Raw genomic sequence first — 20441 nt, 5'->3', positions numbered from 1 at the left:
TAGTGTTACTTTGTTCTGCTATTTCTGACAGTGGCTAGACTGTCCTATAAGCCTGTGTGTCAGGAGTGCTGTAGACCTGTTTTCCTGTTTTCTTTCAGCCAGTTATGGGGACAGAGTGTTCTGCTTTCGGGCGTGTAGTTTTTCCTCTCTACAGGTCTTCAGCTGTTCCTGTGGGCCTGTGTCTTGAGTTCACCAGGCAGGTTTCTTGCAGGGGAAAAGTTGGTCCTACCTGTGGTTCCAAGGCTCAAGTTTGCTCGTGGGGTACTGCCTAAGTCCTCTCCGTGGCGGCAGCAACCGGGAAGATCTGCGCCGCTCTTTCCGGGAGCCTCCGTGCACCAGGGTTCCAGATGGCGTTTGGTGTTTTCCTCTGGCGTCTGGACGTGCGCAGAGTGCAGTCTCTTCTGGTTTCCCAGGCGTGTCCGCCTCTCTGAAGGTTCAGCTCTCCCTCCCACGGGATTTGGGTGCGGAGAACTGTTTATCTGGTCTGTTTCCTTCAGGTTCTGGCGGTGTCTCAGGCGCAGGAGTCCTGCCGCTCCTGGGCCCTCCCCTACGGGAACCCAGAGGCCTTATACAGTTGCCTCTTGGGCCAGGGATGTGGGCAGGGGTGGGCAGTGTTGGTGGTCTCCTCTGCTCTGCAGCCTCAGGAGTGCCCACCTGACCAGGCGGTGAGGTCTCTCTCCCACGGGGTTTGGGAGCAGAGAGCTGTTGCGGGCCGGGATCCGCGGGTGTGGGACTTCCGGTAAACACAGGAAGTGCCCGGTCCTAGAGGAATTTTACCTCTGTGTGTCCAGAGTTCACCAGGCAGGTTTCTTGCAGGGGAAAAGTTGGTCCTACCTGTGGTTCCAAGGCTCAAGTTTGCTCGTGGGGTACTGCCTAAGTCCTCTCCGCGGCGGCAGCGACCAGGAAGATCTGCGCCGCTCTTTCCGGGAGCCTCCTTGCACCAGGGTTCCAGATGGCGTTTGGTGTTTTCCTCTGGCGTCTGGACGTGCGCAGAGTGCAGTCTCTTCTGGCCTCCCAGGCGCGCCCGCCTCTCTGAAGGTTCACCTCTCCCTCCCACGGGATTTGGGTGCAGAGAACTGTTTATCTGGTCTGTTTCCTTCAGGTTCCGGCGGTGTCTCCTCATCTATTTTTCTATACACTATATTGTTAAATCCCCAGCTGCGCTCACCAAGTACTTGATAACTGCATTTCACCTGGGTCATTTCTGCTCCATCAGTCTGTCCTTAAAGGGTATTTCACTTAGCCACTTGCTCCTGGTGCATCTGCTTCAGTACCAATACAAATCTAGCATTTGTATACAAAGCACCAGAACAAAACCCATAGAGGATGTTTTAGCAATTAGTCTAATTGAATTGCAGCCTGGGCAGGGCATGGAATGCAGAACAGTAGTGAAGACAATGGTGAGAAGCTGGTAACCTTGGCAGATCCCCTATCTGCTCCTCTACCAGACATAGAGGGTATTAAACTTATATATCTTATTTACTTTGAGAAGAGGAAGGATACTATATCATTTCAAGAAAACCTGTACTTGGTAGATAGATTTCCCTTTGAGTTCATTAGCTTGAAAACAAGCATGACACTGCAGTAGTACTGTATAGCTGTTCCCATGCTCAAAGCTCTCAGCAAATATTAGCTAATAAGTTTTTCAAACATGGTAGTTTTCTAAGTATGTATTATTGTTCATATCACCATGTCAAGAACGGAGGCCAGCCAACTGTGTAACTTGTTAAGAAAATAGAGTACATCTCTGTTCTTTAAATATCTACTTCTGTCTTGTCATTTGCTCCAGGACCATGTGTCTACCCTTTTACAAGAAGCATGAGGTATGATACAAGAAGTTAACCAGATGTTAGAAAATGTCTATACTCTAATGATGTGGCCTTGATTTACTGAGTCCCTCTCTCTTCTTCTATAACAACATAATTAGGTTCAGATAGAAAAATATCCATGTTGTGGTCCCTAAAATGGCCTTCTAAGACTCTCCCATTACTGACTAGGTCTTGCCTCCACCACTTTTACCCCAAAGTTGGGTTCAATAAAGATTCAGTGAGGTAAAATTTTCTAAGAAAGAAGCTGCATGTCCAATCTAGTAAGTCCCCTTCACTCTAGACTGCCATATCTTATATATAATCCTCAGTAAAATTTTACATAGAGCATTCAGGAGGTATTCGTGCATCTTTCGGAGCATGATTAACTGTCTTTGTAAATCTTTACAAATTGGCTACAAGTTTTCTATTCTCATGTTCCTGTAGCGATGACGAATTATAAGCAGTGAGTAGAATATAAGATGACTACAAAATAAATAAATATTCAAAGGCACCTCTACCACTACTACCAGCAAAGCCATGCAACCACAAACACAGGGGCCACTATTCCAGCAAATTACCTCTAAGTTAACCCACAACACTCAGCACTTATGTGACTTCTCTAGCATTACAAAAAGTTGCAAGAGATAGCTCTTACTCTTATATTTTCAAGTAGCTATATTTCCCTACCATTCCTGTTATAATTTATACTTTTGGAGTTCCTCATATTGACTGAACTTCTTTGGATGATTTCATTTTGTTTGGATTTTTTGTTAATTTTTTTCTTACTTATTTCAACAACTGTTTGGTTATCTTCAGGTCTAACAAGTCTTTTTCCTCTATAAGACCATGGCTGATCAGAGTCATAAAAAAAAAGAAAAAGAAAAAAAACTGAATCTCTTCTACCTGCAGCTCCAATTGGGATGGAGTGTTAGTAATTCTAACACCAATTCCCAACTCTGCTCTTCACTGAGCCAACCGTGTGCTCACATCAAAAGATGACATTCCTTGCACCTTTGAATTTTTGATACATCCCTTTGATCAGCAACCCTTTGTGGATGGTCTGTAGAGAAACACACCCATTCTGTTGGTGGACATTATCTGAGCAGGCTGATCATACCATTCTCTCATTAGCCTGATAGTTATGTGCATGTTTTTCAGTCTACAGTGCAGCCTGGGACCTTTCCTGTAATTCAGTTCTCTTTTGTTTATCCTGGAGGCATTGTAGTGTGTGTTGCTCAAGGAGACATGTTTGTGCAGACTTCGATTATATGCATCCTTGGGGTGGGGGGTTTGCCCAAAGTGTGAATGAGTGGGCAATCTACTGTGTACTGTGAAAGCTCAGTCTTTGTTTCTTATGCCCTTCGCTGGGAATTTAGTAAATAAAAAATATAGAAATATATTTATATTTAGAGAATTGCTTGGAGAAAAGACACATATGTATTAGATAATACTTGGAAATTCTTTAAAATAACTTGATACATACATGGCAATTTGAATCTGAAACCTCAATGATGTGACAGTGAACAGAGATTAGTGTATGCCGTTTTGAAGAACCATAAACAGAGGAAAATTAATCAAGATCCACAACATTTCAAATTTAGTCTATGGTCTAGACTAGTCTCAGACCGTAGACTTCCCCTCCCTGTGATTGTTCTAATTTTATAATACTCTATGTTTATTTAAGCTGAGCAGACGAGTAACTTTCAGATATTCTATTGTACTGCTGCGATACATATTTAAGTGTACTTATGAGCAAACAGGAAAATCTACTTATTTCCTAACACTAACCTGGAGGCACTGAGAGTCGCTTCTATGGCATGCTGCTCTTGTGCCAGGGACGGTAGCATGGACAAAGATTGTACAGCTGTCTCAATAGCATGGCTGTTAGTACTTCCTACTACACCGACTTAATGCCATTTAACTTTAGTATCAACTATATTCCATGGATTAGAATAAGCAGCAATAGTACAGCACTGCCTTAAGCTTGATAAGCAGTCAGGGACTCACTAAGACAAGCCACACTGCCTTAAGTGGAGTAGACTACAGGCCATAGCTTTCTGTCTCTCTGTCTCTCTGTCTCTCCATCTCTCTGTCTCTCTGCCTGTCTGCCTGTTTCTCTCTCTCTCTCTCTCTCTCTCTCTCTCTCTCTCTCTCTCTCTCTCTCGGAGGGGCGTTTGCTGCTGGTGGGTAAGGAAACATAGCATTTCCTATCTTTTAATCTTGAGATCAGATTGATGATAAATATCTTTTCTTTCTTTGATTTTTACAAGAGAAAAGGAACAATTCAGAGAGGGAACTTGGCATATTTACACTTCCTATGATGTGGGTAATGCGCACGGAAGCTGTGTTTGTAAGGCTGATTGACTCAGCACTGGTGACAGAGTCCAGATCAGTATTACGCTTCCTATCTGCCGTGTACACAGGTGCTGGGTTCATCTATGGAAGGGTAACACATACTTATGGGACTTGGATCTCCTTGTACTGTTCCACCCCCAAGATCTCCTCCAGGTTTCCCTTTCATAAATAAGACTTGGTCCCTCCTTTCATCTTCACATATTTTAGTTCTTCAGACATACTTCAAATTGCCCATTCTCTCTGAAGGAAGCCTCACCCAGCCTGGCTCAGGCTTTGCCTCCCTTTGAACTGCTGTCTATTATTCTCAATACCTCATGTAGACGCTGAAACTTATTATGCCAGGTTGACTTATTTATAGCTCAAGATGCAGACCTGACCTTGTTATATTTTACTTGTTTTTATTTCCATTTCTCTTTTCTCTTTCATCTTCCCCATAATTACCCAATGTTATGCTCTGCATGGCCCTATAGACGTAAAATGTATGCATCTGCTAAATTATAAAATGTTATCTGTAGATATATGAGATTTATTTTTAGTTGCATAAAATATTGCACAATACTTCATAGTATATTTCCTACCCAATACCGCACATTAAGCAATTAGAAAAATATACACTGTATCCCAACTATGAGTGAAGAAACCATATCAGCAAACTGTGATCCCCAGATTCATTTTTAAAGCTGCAGTTGAGCCAGCATGGGAGAAGAAATCAATTAATCCAAGAAGTCTCTTTCAGATGTGCAGTTCTCATCTTAAACTTCAAACAGACAAATAGTAAATAGATAACCTTTGTCTAAAAAGGTCATTGAGTTAAAACTGTCATGAAGCACTGAGCATGCTATTCTGCTATTCTTTGGAACCACTCTTAGTAATGATGAGCATCACTGCCAGCACAGAACCTTCTCCTCTGTGCTTTCATGCAGACAGGCATGTGTTTGATTGTTCTTCATAGAGAGATGAGACTGTTCATTTCTGAAGAGCCCCACTCCACTTGGCTAAAACAAACACCACAGATCTGTTAATATCAGAGTGAAATTGCTTTAAGTAAATGCATTTTTCTCACCTCAGTTTGCAACAAAGAACTATCCCTATGACTTTTCTGTCCCTTAGGACCTTTTTCTCTGAATCAGCTTCTTCTCTGATTAAATAATGACTAGCCTACCATATGCATTGTACTTTCCCTGTCTACGGCAATAGGCAATGTAATGTAATCTAGTCTGGATACTTTATAATATATGTATTATGGTTACAAACTTGTGATTTTATAAAAACAATAAAATATTTTTCCTGGTAAGAATGTTGTCAGTGTTCTGTCCCCCCACTACTTTGATTACCAGGTCAGCAAGGTTAGGGGGAGAGGTCGGTGAGCCATTTATAGACATAAACAGCACCTATTATTTGTACTAATAACATAAAGTTTGTGAAATACTTAGGTATTATCCCATTCAGTACTATTTAAAATCTTACTTAATAGAGATGCACAACACTATGCTTAGAGACTGAGATTATAACCCTACCACCTGGGGTACTGACGTAGCTGTACAGGAATGGCTTGATGTGACCAGAAATCAGTCTCTTATTTGGAAATCCACTTGTTTTATCCCATTTTTAGATCAGTGTTAGGTTCAGGCTTGTTTCTGTTTAATGTTTGACTATCTCAGTGTACCACCATGAAGAAAAAAAATCAATTATTTTGATTAGAAACGAGCTATTTCTCTTGCACATGCAGACATTTTAATAAACACAAGTATCATGTTGAATAAATGAAAAGCAATCACAACTAAAAGAGTGTTAACCATTTTTTCCTGAATATCTCATTTAAATTTCATTTCTCTATCACTGTCCCCCCCCCACACACACACACACAAACGAAAAAATGGAAGCAAAACTTCTGAAAAAAAAAACCCTTCATGATTCTAAGAAACATTCATCAATGGAAAAAAAAATATCACAAGTCATTTGAAGCTGGGAAAATTCTGTGTTTGACTTGTAAACATGTTGCATCTTTAGATAAACCTTGTTTTTGTAAACTATCTGAACTCTTTGTGTTTCATTTCTGAGTTCAACATGGACGACAGCAGGCTCACTCATCCAGGAGTGTGTAAACGTGAAAAGCTTCCCGCTGTCATTGCTGAGGAACGGCGTGGAGCAGAGCCGGTGGCCTCTGCCACACAGCACTGTTCATCTGTCAAACTCTTTCATTTGAAAATAATGAGCAGTGAAGAGTTTGAAAAACTAAATCTATTAAGGATATTTATGCAGGAGAGCTATCACTAAACACCTCCATTCACTCATATAATGAGATTGGCATCCTGATAAAATTCTTGTCTTGTAAGATAATGATCTTATGGCTTTTTCTGGCTCTTAAAACAAAGATAATTGGGTTAATCTCTGCAGGAAGTCCATCTGTTACCAGTAAGCCATTTTCATTGTGGATGACTTTATTTTAGAAACATGGAAAAGGGCCTTGCCACTTGCTTCTTGGTCCTGGGAATTGGAAGCATGGAAGTCAAAATCTAAAAGGTAGATGCGTGGAAAATATGACTCCCGTGGTGAGTTCCCTATGTGCAAAGAGAGATACTGGCAAGAGTTAAGCTTCATGTTTGTAGAAAGCTTTTCATTAAGAATTCAAATATGAAGTTTCTGGCACTATTCATCAGTAATAAGCATGTTTCTGAGACAAACAGAAAATTATTAATATTGTACAGTAGTGTGGTACTTTATATAGACAAAGCCATACAATTAGGAATGCAAAGTTTGCACAGGCAGCTTCAGCTTATATTGATATGTGTGTTGACTCCATCACATGCAGGGCCATGCTGTGCATGTGCGTGTCTTGATTACGTCCTGTGCAAGACTCCAATCTGCTGACTTAATTCTGCATATCTGCTGAAGGTAAATTTAAGCCTCCTCTTTTACAGTCCACATTTAGAATCTACATTGCATATTGGCTGCTTAATATTTTTAATTATATTTTTATGAAAAACGGGTCACTTAGCATTTATTTTAGATCAGAAATAGTATCTTTGGCTAGGGAGTTAACTCAGTACCCCCAAGCCCCGTGGAAACACTGACGTGGTAGTGAATACATTTGCAACTCTAGTGTGGCTAAGCCTAGACAGGAGGTGGGGGAAGGATGCTCCTTGGGAGCTCTTGGACTAGCTAGCCTGGTGTATACAGTGATCACCAACAAGAAGTCTTGCTTCCCCTGAAGATAGAGGGTAATGATTGATATTCAGGTTGGCCTCAGACCTGTAAACACGTATTTGGCATGAGTATGCCTGCATATTCATACACAAGATGGTTCTCGTAAATATATTGAACACACATGTCATGAACATGTACGTCATAAGCATGCCTATATGTCACTGATTCATATCAAATACTTACACATATGCACTTCATATATGCATACAAATACACTCAAAGATTTTTTTTTAATGAAAGGACTACTTTAAGAATCTAAAGGTTGTCCAAGTCGATTTAGGAAAAATGTCACAGATACATCCTCATTTTCTTCCCGTGTACTTTTTCCATTCTGAATATATGTCTTTACTGATGTGTTCAATCCCACATATCTTCTGACAGCATCAAGAAAGTTCTAATCACATGTATTTTGTGTTTCAGAGAGTGACAGTCTGGTCATTCGTCATAGCATAATAGTGACCAAAGAGATCACTATGCCTCTAAACTTTGCCTCCCTATACTCTCCCAAGGGTATTCTTGTTCCCCTTTTAAAGAAGGAGTGAAGCATTCGCATTTTGGCCATCCTTCTTGAGTTTCATTTGTTCTGTGCATCTAGGATAATTCAAGCATTTGGGCTAATAGCCACTTATCAATGACTGCATACCATGTGTGTTTTTCTGTGATTGGGTTAGCTCACTCAGGATGATATTTTCCAGTTCCATCCATTTGCCTATGAATTTCATAAAGTCGTTGTTTTTGATAGCTGAGTAATATTCCATTGTGTAGATGAATCACATTTTCTGTATCCATTCCTCTGTTGAAGGACATCTGGGTTCTTTCCAGCTTCTGGCTATTATAAATAAGGCTGCTATGAACATAGTGGAGCACATGTTGGGGCATCATTTGGGTATATGCACAAGAGAGGTATACCTGGGTCCTCTGGTAGTTCAATGTCCAATTTTGAGGAACCTCCAGACTGATTTCTGGAATGGTTGTACCAGTCTGCAATCCCACCAACAAAGGAGGGGTGTTCCTCTTTCTCCACATCCTCGCCAGCACTTACTGTCACCTGCGTTTTTGATCTTAGCCGCTCTTATTGGTGTGAGGTGAAATCTCAGGGTTGTTTTGCTTTGCATTTCCCTTATGACTAAAGATGTTGAACATTTCTTTAGGTGTTTCTCAGCCATTTGGCATTCCTCAGCTGTAAATTCTTTGTTTAGCTCTGAACCCCATTTTTAAATAGGGTTATTTGTCTCCATGCGGTCTCACTTCTTGAGTTCTTTGTATACTTTGGATATAAGCCCTCTATCAGTTGTAGGATTGGTGAAGATCTTTTCCTAATCTGTTGGTTGTCACTTTGTCCTAACAACAGTGTCCTTTGCCTTACAGAAGCTTTGCAGTTTTATGAGATCCCATTTGTCAATTCTTGATCTTAGAGCATAAGCCATTGGTGTTTTGTTCAGGAAATTTTCTTCAGTGTCCATGTGTTCAAGACACTTCCCCACTTTTTCTTCTATTAGTTTGAGTGTATGTGGTTTGAGGTGGAGGTCCTTGATCCACTTGGACTTAAGCTTTGTACAGGGTGATAAGCATGGATTGATCTGCATTCTTCAACATATTGACCTCCAGTTGAACCAACACCATTTGCTGAAAATGCTATCTTTTTTCCATTGGATGGTTTTGGTTCCTTTGTCAAAAATCAAGTGACCATAGGTATGTGGGTTCATTTCTGGGTCTTCAATTCTATTCCATTGGTCTATCTGTCTGTCTCTCTACGAATACCATGCAGTTTTTATCACTATTGCTCTGTAATACTGCTTGAGTTCAGGGATAGTGATTCCCCCAGAAGTCCTTTTATTGTTGAGGATAGTTTTAGCTATCCTGGGTTTTTTTTTATTCCAGATGAATTTGAAAATTGTTCTGTCTAACTGTCTGAAGAACTGGATTGGTATTTTAATGGGGATTGCATTGAATCTGTAGATCACTTTTGGTAAAATGACCATTTTTACTATATTTATCCTGCCAATCCATGAGCATGGGAGATCTTTCCATGTTCTGAGGTGTTCTTCAATTTCTTTCTTCAGAGGCTTGAAGTTCTTATTGTACAGATCTTTTACTTGCTTGGTTACAAGGAAGTAAGACCACCTTAATTTAAGTGATGATAACCATGAGTTTCTCTTGGAATTATGCAATTCTACTAGGGAAGTCCTGCATAGAAATGTTAAATGAAGCTCCCTGAAAGGAATGTTGGCAGTCACAACACAAAATGTGTGTCTTTACATATAGTGCCCCCCATTATTTTTCAGAAAAATTAACAAGTTTAAAAGGGTAGTGGTCAAGTAAGCTTGATTATTTGGGCAGGAAGGAGTTAAAAGTCGAACATTGCTGGTCACTTGGATAGTTGTTTGTTATGAGTACACAGAGTCTAAAGATGGGAAAAGAATATAGTTAGAGATATCATCCAATAACTGGAATGCAGAGCACATCCAGACTATGCCTCTCTCAGTAGAACTTGAACTAAGACTTATTAGCCTTACTGAATGCTGCTTATGAGGTCAGGATTCCATATCAAAGGAATTCCATATCTAAGGTTGAAAATGAGAGTCAGAAAAAGTCTATTGACTAAGAGAACTCTCCAGAACTAAAGGACAAAAAGATCTCTGAGCTATATGCCATGCTTCCAAGAACAGGAAATACAAAATCCTAGGTGAAGTGCCAAGGCCAGAAAAATTCAGTGATATCAGAAAGGGGGTTAGGACATAGTTAGATATAACTATCACATACATGTCCAGTCTTAATTTGTGTCAGTAGAAACTAGCTTCTAAATTCAGCTTTCCCACCCCTCTTTGTGACATTGTTGGCCATTAGTTAAGCACAGATTTAATTGAAGATGTTGAGTCCACAGAAATAGATATGGGAAACAAAAGCTAGTAAAAATCTTTCCTAGAGACAGATTTTAGTGCCACAGTACTGAGGATTCTGGGGAATCAAATTTATTCTCCCCCCTAACTACACCTCCATATTTCTTCAGAGATTTAGAGCAAAGCCTGATTAATCTTTCCTAAACCATGGTTTCCTAAACCTTGGACTTGAGATGACATCATACTATTTTTTTTAATTATGCTGGTGATTCAAAGTGTACACAAAGAATCTAGGTTCATATTCTCTACCAGGAACTTTTCTCATCCTTCTTACACTGAAATTGGTCAGGAAGGCTATTACTCAGGATCCGAGGAGAGCACAGAAATCTATATTTCTGAAAAGTACTCTGTTCTGAAAACTACTGAAGGTGGACATGAATTTCATAGGTGGTACTCAGTCAGGTAAGGGATTTATCCACAAAATAACATGCTTTCCAAATTACTTATTTGATAGAGTGCTAGCCTAGAGTGCACAGCACACTAGATTTAATCCCCAGTACTGTATAAGCTACACTTGTTGTGTGTGGAAATAAAGGCAGGAGGATCACAAGATCCTCACAGGAGGATCTTCAGTTTGAGACCAGTCTATTTCAAAAGTAACCAAAAAATGTGAAAAATAAACATGTTATCATAAAGCTGTACTCTGTAAACCTGTGATGGTAACACTAGGTATGGAGGTCATGTCCTTAGCAAAGTCTGATTTCCTTAGTTACAAAAAATTTTTCCTAATGCTGCAGTATCTTTAATACATAATGAATAAATTCTCTGTCAGACACATAGTGTAAGACTCTCAGAGAGAATCTTCCCTCAGGAGGGAGATCCTCAAGCCCCAATGACCAGTCCGAGTCCACAGGCTGCAATCTGCAAGAGGATTTTTATTGATCAGGAAGCACAGGTATCTGTGGGTGTCCCAGTCAATTCGGAAGACTGGCGTGCCTAGCAGAACCAGGGATGGGTTTTTATAGTGTATTGGAGAGCAGAAGCAGACTTACAGAAGCAGATGCATGGTTACAGGGATATGATTGGTGGAGTAAATGAGGCATACGTGTACATTACCTATTTTGGCTATAATCATAACAGTGAGTTCAGCAAAAAGTACATGGTGATCAGGTCTCCCGGGGGGTCAGGGACTTTTTCTTTTTCCCTGCCAGGTGGCCCACGGAGCAATGCCCATAATTGAGTCTTGTTTCTGCATTTTGTTTTCTTTTCTGGGCTATTTTGTCTAAATGTTGGGTCAGCTTGTCCCACAAGTCTTGGGACACATTTGAACTTCCTGAACTTTCTCATAAGGCTTATTTTAGTTCCAAGCCTGTGTATTTAAAACTTATTTTTCATTTCTATGTTTGCGGGCCTAGGGCTTGTATAATTCTCTTTCTGGAAGGGGGTCTTTCAATAGTACCTGTGTCTCCAAGCTTAGAGCTGTGTCTGCTCCACTGTAACTTACAAATGTGTGTTTTGTAGAGCCTAGATGTAGCTCTTGGAGAATGACTAGCACATACCATGTGTATGAAACACAATGGTGTCCTAAAATATATTAGTCATACTGAAAAATAAAGCCCTAATCAGTAAATATGAAAATGTAACATTTCTATCTTTCTGTTTTCCCATTTCAGATATAGAAACGAATGTTAAGAAACTTGCTTATCGTTGGGGATTTAGCTCAGTGGTAGAGCACTTGCCTAGCAAGCGCAAGGCCCTGGGTTCGGTCCCCAGCTCCGAAAAAAGAAAAGAAAAGAAAAGAAAAGAAAAGAAAAGAAAAGAAACTTGCTCATCCCACTATTATATTCATTTTGCATGAACCATACTTGACCTCTCACTTGGTTAAACATCCTCTCACCTATGGAACTCATATAACTGCGGTGACACACTGACCTTTCTCCTGGTCTCTGTGAGATTGCTCAGACGATAAAGACACCTGCTGCCAAGTCTGATTATCTGAGTTTGTACCCCTGAATCCACACAATGGAAGGAGACAAGAGATTCCAGTAAGTGGTCCTTTGACCTCAATCCTCACACTGGGGCACACACACATCTCTTCATCTCCCCATCACACAGTAAAGAAAGATATTGTAGTAACATTTAAAGCTGTATATTTTTCTTTATAAAAATAAAACATAATGTGTGGCTAATCTACTCAGCTAACTTGATGCCTTAATATTACTGTGGAAAAGAGTATCCAAAAAAAGCATTAGTTGTTTGAGTTTCAGAGCATATTGAAAGCATGTCAGTTTTCTCGTATTTATGTGCACATGTAACTTACCCTTGTTTAATGAAGATTTCCTTTAAATAGTTTTTGAATATTTTTATCTATTGGTTCACTTTTATCACACCATAAATCGAAGTACTCCTTGCCTTATCTTTATTTTACATCATTGTGTTCTTGCTTGTACTTTTTAGCATGCTTCAATCACTTGATCCTCCCTACAGGGTCTGTAAACAATCACTTACATTCATGAAGCCACATAATGATCTAATATTTTATATTTACTACCCACTAGAATCTAAACCATAATCATCATCATTAACCAACTGCTCAAAGTCTGAACTAGTCCAGTGCAGACAATGAACCGTGAATAGCTGCCAGTCATGGGTGGTGGCCAGTAGCCAGATGAGCTCCACAAAAAGAAGGGCAAGACAGCTGTGAGCCAAGACGGGGAGGCATCTGTGTCTTTAGTTTGTACTCCTAAGGACTTGACACAGATTTAAGAATATTATCTACCCAAACTTTGTGTTAGTTAATTGTGAGAAAATATCAATCATTTGAGGTTGATTTATCTGTCCTAGGATAGTTGTAGTATGCCAAGAAATACACCAATCAAATGAGTTCTTACTTCTTAAATAAAGAAGGTACACCTCTTCATTGCTCAATGTATTTTTTGTTCCTCCTTTATTGAAAATAGTTTTTAAATTACATAATATATCCTAATTATATCCACTCCCTCTTCTTCCAGTATCTGCTCAACTCCCCTCTCATTTGGACTCATCACTAGGAAACAGCCTCTTAAGTGATGATAACAAAGACAAAGATAAAAGTAAAAATAAGACAAAACAAACAAAAGAAAAAAAAACCTATGAAGAGATACAAGATCCAGATATACACTGAGAACTCACTCAATTGTATACCCAAGAAATCCCTAAAACTACTAAACTGGAAGTCATAATATGTAGAAAAAGGTCCTGTAAGGTCAAAGGAGAGAAGAAGACATATATAAATAAAATTAAATTTAAATTGAAGTGAGATTTTTTAAAGGAAAATCCCTGACATGGCATTGTAAATTTCCAAAGATGCCCTTGATTCCATTTTCTGTTGGTCATCTCCTTGTGGGATGCATATTTTGAGGATATGCCTAAGAGAAGGTTGGCTGGACCTTCAGGTAGATTGATTCCCATCTTTCTACGGTTTTCTTAGTGGCCGCATGAGTTTGCAGCCCCATCATCAATGAACAAATGTTTCCCTACCCCACAAGAACTGCTACTTATTTTATTGTATGTAGACATTTTCATGGCTGTAAGATAAAAACCCAAAGTAGTTTTTATTTGCATTTCACTGATAACTAAATATGTTTAACACTGAGATAATCATGCGGTTTTGGTCTTTCAGTTTGCTTTTAGGATAAATTACATTTATTAATTTATGTATAATGAATCATCTCTGCATTCCTGGGATGATGCAAACTTGGTCATGGTAAATAATCTTTTTGATATATTTTTAAACTTTGTTTTCAAGTACTTTATTGACAATTTTGGCATCTATGTTCACAAGGGAAATTGCTCTGTGATGCTCTTTCTTTGTGGAATCTTTATGTGATTTAGGTATTAAGGTAACTGTGGCTTTATAATATGAATTAAGTATCCATTGCTCAGTTTAAATTGTATTCATAAAGATATCTGCAATGTCCAGGATCACAAATGCCTGTGTGCTTTGCAATAGTGGTTTGTTTGTTGTTTAAGCTTTGGCTTAGAGGGTACTAGTTCTTGAAGAAAATCATTCATAGACATAACTAAAGAGGAAATAGTTTGGTAAAATCTGATGGGAAATAAAGATGCCCATCTTTATTCTTCTCTCTCTATTTCCATCTGCATCGTTCTTACTCAGTCAGTGGCATTTGGTTTTGAAACAGGATCTCTCCTCTTGTCCCTTCTATTTTCTTCCTCTTTCCCGACTCTTTTCTTCACTCTGTTCCATTTCTCTCTACTTTCCACTTTTGTCTTCTCCACCTTCTCCCTTTTTCTCCCAGTTCTCTTTTCTTTCCCTCCTTCCCCTCTCCTGCCATGTCCATTTTCTCTGCAGACTTAGATTGTCCAATCAATCCAAGTAGACTTTTCAAACATAAAACCAAGGCCTACTATGTTCCCAATTTAGCAATAGGGAAGTTTATGACTTGGTAAGACTGTAGTTGATCCATCCCGAACTCAGGTTGGCATTTCATTTTGTTAGAGAAAATTGAAAATAAGAACTTCTTCATTGTGGAGAGAAGGTGAGAGTCTCTTTGTATTGAAAGAAGTTTTAAGGTTGCCCCCCTAGACAAAAGTTTAGAGCAGAAAAAAGAAACTGGTCGGGCCCTGGAACTGCAATTATACCAGCTGGTTCGGCAACTCTCTCCCAGGAACTAACTGACCATAAAGTTAGATTAAAATCTTAAAAAACAATCTTGAGAAACAGGAAGCTACTCCCAGGAACTGGCTGGCCATAAAGTTAAACAATCTTGAGAAACAGGAATCTTCTCCTTGTGATTTTTTTCACTGGTATTATCGACATTTTCCAATGACACCCTCCCTACCCCCTTGGGCTGTTGTTTTTTTTTCTTTAAATACCTCTTCTCTCAGCCACTCAGGATCGAACTCCTCTGCCTCTGTGTGGGATATGAGTCTCGACCCCAGTGCACTGGTTCCTATCAAAAAATCTCATGTTTTTACAGCAAGGATGGTCTTACGTGAGTTCTTGGGGGGCGTTGCGTCATCCCGAGCCTTGAGTAAGGCTCTCCCCACTCCTGGGGTCTTTCGGTATGGCACAGTAGACAACTGGTTAGATGACCTACTCTCAACCTGATGAGTTTTCAGTGTTAATACTGAGGTCTTTGGGCTGTCAGGCGGAGGTTTATTTTATATGGGAAGGTTTCTGTGAAAGAGTAGATGTTCCAAGCTAGTGGGAAAGCTGACTGGGTGAACAACAGAAAAAAGGGTGAATTTTAGCAATCAAGTAGCTGGGAAGACCCCCACATAGAGGTAGCAGTTTGGACGGCTTAAATCTCTCCTGTGTCAACAGAGAGAACACCAAGTCATGCTTATCAGTTTACCCAGATGTAGGATCGAAGAAAGAAGAAAGAGGCTGAGGTTTAAAAGCCGTCATTAGTCAACGATCAAAAAACAAAATTAAGCTATTTATTACACACTATTGAATTCTTTTTTCCAAAAGCATTAAAGTATAATTGTCACTATAAATCACAGCCAAAAGTTTAAAATAAACAGAAACAAATATATAGTGCAGTAGTCAAATTTGACTAATTATCAAACTGTGTTTCAGATAATAGGTTTTACAGAGACTTTCAACACAGCCAAATTGTGGACCATTATGGTTAGAAAATAATTCAAGAAAGCAGGTGTATTAAATCTGGAAATACTGCCCAGAAGAGTGTGTGTGTGTGTGTGTGTGTGTGTGTGTGTGTGTGTACATTTAGGCAGAATGCCCTTCTTAATTCCTGATGAAAAATATGTCCATTACTCTTTCTAGCTTTTCTTTTTTTCTTTGTTTTAAGATGAAATTATCTACAGTGGCCACACATAAAAACCAGCTTAAAATAAAGTTTAGGGTAGAGTTTATGACACAGTATGTGTAGAATGTTCCAATAGAGACAAAGAAAAATCCATCTTCACTTGTGAATGAGTAATTTATTTTTTTTCCTGACTGTCTTCTTTTCTCCACTCATTTCTCTGCACTGTCACTTGGAGGATCTCACAGATGGGTAGGAAGGCATAGATGTCCAAACATAAAGCAGCTTTCCCTGGGGTCAAAGAAAATCACTGCATAAATCAACATAGATGAGGACTTCTGAGGGCTGCCACACGGCAGCTTCTCAAGTCCCCTTTGTGTAATTTGCAGGGAGTTCAGCTTTGCTCCCTCACTACTTCCCACAGAAACGTTAGCGAACTTCAGACAGCAGCTTTCGCCTTTGAAACTTTGGGATATTTTTCTACCCACATCTTTGTATTTGAACCTTCAATGCCACAAGCAGCCTCATAAGCATGGATTGCCAGAGCCCGGGGACTGAATGCCCTCCCTTAGTCACATAGGAAAGAAATGTCTCCAGGTTGCCTTCTGTGCCCCACAATGAAAATTTGGAGAGGACTCCAAAGTCCCCCTCTTCTATCAAAAATTAGGCCCACAGGGCCTGGAACAATTTGTAAAACACAACAAAAAGAAGCAAGATAAAAATTCTCTGTACCCTCCGGCAGGGTTTTGTGCATTCAGACTGAACAGCAGCGGGCACTCCATTGTGTTATGGGGAGACTGAGCTACAAAGAGACTCTTTCCTCGAATATTTATTTACTTATTTATTTATCATAAGCAACCCTGCATTTCATGCACTAAGTTAAGAACTTTCATTTTCAAATATCCCACTTTTGTCTAGTTTAGCTTGGATGGCCAGTAAGTCCCTGGGATAAAAGGGGCCAACAGGGTTCCAGACGATGATGAGCTTGGAGTCCTGCTGATTTGAAAGGGCTCTGTTTCTGAATAGGAAGCTCTTACTTGGGAGTCCTGAAATATTACAAAATCTTTTTTCCTTCCTCGGAGAAGGAACAAAAATAGGAACGTTGACACATGTACGGTTATCGGCATTTTGCATTCATTAGTTAATCTTCATATAAAATTGCATGTGACATGATTTTAGTTTCAGTTTATAGGACGACATCCATGTAGTGTGAAAAATCACTTCAGAGATGACCATTTGGTGTTGGATAACCAGATTAGTGTGCTCCTCCCTAGAGAAGATAATTTCTTCATCTCGCAGCACTCCAAGGCTGTTGGCTGTTCTTTGTGTAAGCTCGAGGGCTTGTGGTCCTTCCCCCACAACTTTGGTACATCCTCTGCTGTTCAAGTTCAGCTCATGCTCTGGTAGTCGGGTTACACTTAGGAATATAAATGGAGTGATTATACTAGAAGCATAAAAGTAATCAGAAAAAACACAGTAAAAATGACACTATCATCAGATAATTATAAATAGTTTTATAGGTACAGTGAGAAATCTGAGGTATGCGGAGGTGCAGAAAGGAAGCTTTCTAAGAACATTTGTCCACATGATTTCTGACTTACCTTGGTCATCAATGAGGCTACTGGCAAAGAACTTCACTTGGGGAAATGAGAGATTTCCTTGTATTTGACAGAGTATAGAGCTATGTGTAAGCACACACACATACGTACATAAATGTACACGTAGAGCATCATGATACACATCTGTAGTATTTTTATATGTTTCACATTTATTTATTTTGTGTACTTGCATATATGAGGTTTCAAGAAGGCACATGAAGACCAAAGGACAATTTTCAGAGGAGTCAGTTCTTTGTTTCTAACATGTAGACTATAGACATCCAGATCAGGTTGTCAGACGTGACAATGGTCACATTTAACAGCTAAAACACACTACTGGCCCATATGTTTGCAATAGTTTTTGAAAGTAACCAACTAGTATGCATAAAAACAATTATAACTGTATCTGGGATGGTGGTGCATATGACAATCACGGAATTCACAGGGACGATCATAAGTTTGAAGTTAGCATGCGATGTCTTCTGAACTTCTGTGATTCAAAGCAAGCAGATAAGGAAAGAATGGAAGGAAAAAAGGAAAGAAGAAAAAGAAGGGAAGGAGAAAGCAAGGGAGGGACAGAGAGAGGACAGAATGAAGGGGGAAGGCAGAAATGAAGCAAGATAGAAAGAAGAAGAAATCATGTCAAAATATATAGTACACACTGATAGCATATCAGTCTACCAGCTTTCTATGCTATTATCTCTCTCGAACACTAAATATAATGCCTGTAGTTATTGATATTTTCACTTCACAAGAAACAGTTTAGCAGATGCAATTGCAAATCACATTAAGGTAGAAACTTTTATTTCCATATTTCTTAATTCCAGGCCACGACTATTGAGTAAAGAAAGTTTGACTTTAAGCAGGAATGACTTCCTGAGGGAGAATTCAAAGTTCTGAGTAGAAAATAGCTGTGTGAACAGAACCGGTGTGAAGAGATACAATTTGAATAATTAATACCAGCACCTGGAGGCAGAGGCAGGTGAAGTAAATCTCTGAGTTTGGGCCAGCCTGGTCTATAGAAGGAATTCTAGGACAATCAAGATATATGCAGAGAAGCCTGTCTTGAAATAAACCAACAGAAAATTCCAAGAAATTCAAATAATTGACTAAAGAAAGTATGGGAGGCATGAAGATAAAACCCTCATAGTTCATTTCCACTCAAGGAAGAAGATGTAATGATGTAATGACCAATAAAACATGGGAAGAACAAGGTATAGCCTGGTGTATTCTTGGAAGGTGACCAAAGAAAGATATAGAAATAGAGAAAAGAGGCCAATGAGGAGGAAGGAAAGTATCAAAGAAGAGGAAATCGGAAGGGGTAACTACCTATATTAATGAAGAGAATAGTGTTGATCACGATACATGCATAACAAATATTTGAAGGAGAAGGTGTGGTCCTTCTTGTTTGCTAACTTTTGTCCTTAATAATTTGTCTCAAATATTGAACTTCCTGCAAACAAACCATTTTTCCTATGTTAGGAATATCAGATAGCAGAGATAAAGATCAGGATTCAGAATAATGTGTAGCTAATGTTACCTGATGACTCTGTAATGAGAACAGCTCCTATACCCTCTCTTCACGGTACCAAGAGTAAGTGGTGGTAAAACAGCCCAGGTTTAGAAATGAAATGAGAAATCCATAGAGGAAATGTGGTAGCAACCCGGAAGTAATACCATGGTAACCATCACAGACATTCCCATGTGATGTAAAGGAAAATTCCATTCCAAAAGGCCACTAAAACTAACCTGCACACCACAATGCCTTTCACTGCGCTACATATCAGAAGTTCACGCCCTTCTTGGTTTCGGTTTCTCTCCACCATTCAACCAATTGTCTATATCTTAAAAAGCAAGCAGTTGTGGTTTAAAAGCAATTTGATGGATGTTATTATCATTGTCAAATGTCACAGTTATCTCAATAACAGCCTAAAGTGAGAACCAGTGCTATAATGAGAAGCAGAAGAGAGGGAGGAAGAGGGTGTGTTTCTGGGTTGATCGTATTTGCAATAAATATTTGGAAAACATGAAGCCATTAAAATCTCACAATTAAGAATGTCTGTGACATTATTTCCTTACAGGTTTCCTCATATTCCCCACGAATTTTACACCAATACTTCAACCCAAGACATGGATCAACTGGTGTGATCTCTTCCCTGCAGCCCTCAAGCCTGGATCTTATTCCTTTCCATGCATGGCGATTCTCCTCCTTTCCTAGGTCCCCTTACCCTTTGAATCCTAAAGTTCTGCCTCTGTTTCCCTGTCAGCCATTGGCTGCTGGCAATGTTATTTACCAATTAAAGCCAATTGGGAGAAGGGACCTTCCCTGTTTGACATACAGAATCTTCTGCAAGTTTGGGAACCCGATTAACATAATACAAGTCTTAAACCCAACCCACAACAGTATACTATCTCAGTTAATTCCATTAGTGCATTAGCCCATTGAAAGACTATATTTATTTGTATATCATGTCATTCTAGAAAGTCAAATCTTTATGGACAATTTCTTTTCACTTAGGCAAATCCAGAATGTTACATTTTATCAGATTCAATATATTTAGTCAGTTTCAATTCATGATGAATAAATGGTATTTTCTATTCCCTTCTTATAAATCTTCTCGTGATGAGTACTTTTATAATATGCCTGTCATCTTTAAAAATCCAGCTTTCTAAGAGCATAAAGGGAAGTGAGGCACTTATCTTTCAGGCACTTCGAAGTTGTTCTCTTTCCTTGTGCTGCAGGGCCAGAAGCGGTCCAGACTAATGGTTTTTCTGAGCAAGAAGTTGACCATTATGATCAGAGGTGAGAAATGAAATCAATATGGAGAGAAAGAAGCCTGCAGATGCCAAGATGTGCGCCAG

General features: G+C 39.4%; 1 long non-coding RNA gene across 1 annotated transcript in view; it reads right to left on the bottom strand.

The window, feature by feature from the left end:
- LOC134483003 (uncharacterized) overlaps positions 1–19217 on the bottom strand; it is a 33195-nt gene extending 13978 nt beyond the window's left edge. The window contains exon 1 of the long non-coding RNA XR_015643118.1: positions 19120–19217. This is a non-coding gene — a long non-coding RNA (uncharacterized LOC134483003). The remainder of the gene's footprint in view (positions 1–19119) is intronic.
- Positions 19218–20441: the final 1224 nt, after the last annotated feature.

This window comes from Rattus norvegicus, chromosome 18 (genome assembly GCF_021556685.1).
Source record: "Rattus norvegicus strain SHRSP/BbbUtx chromosome 18, alternate assembly SHRSP_T2T, whole genome shotgun sequence".
Lineage (NCBI taxonomy): Eukaryota > Metazoa > Chordata > Mammalia > Rodentia > Muridae > Rattus > Rattus norvegicus.
The sequence above is the reverse complement of the archived record's forward strand: the minus strand, read 5'-3'. Positions and strand labels throughout refer to the sequence as shown.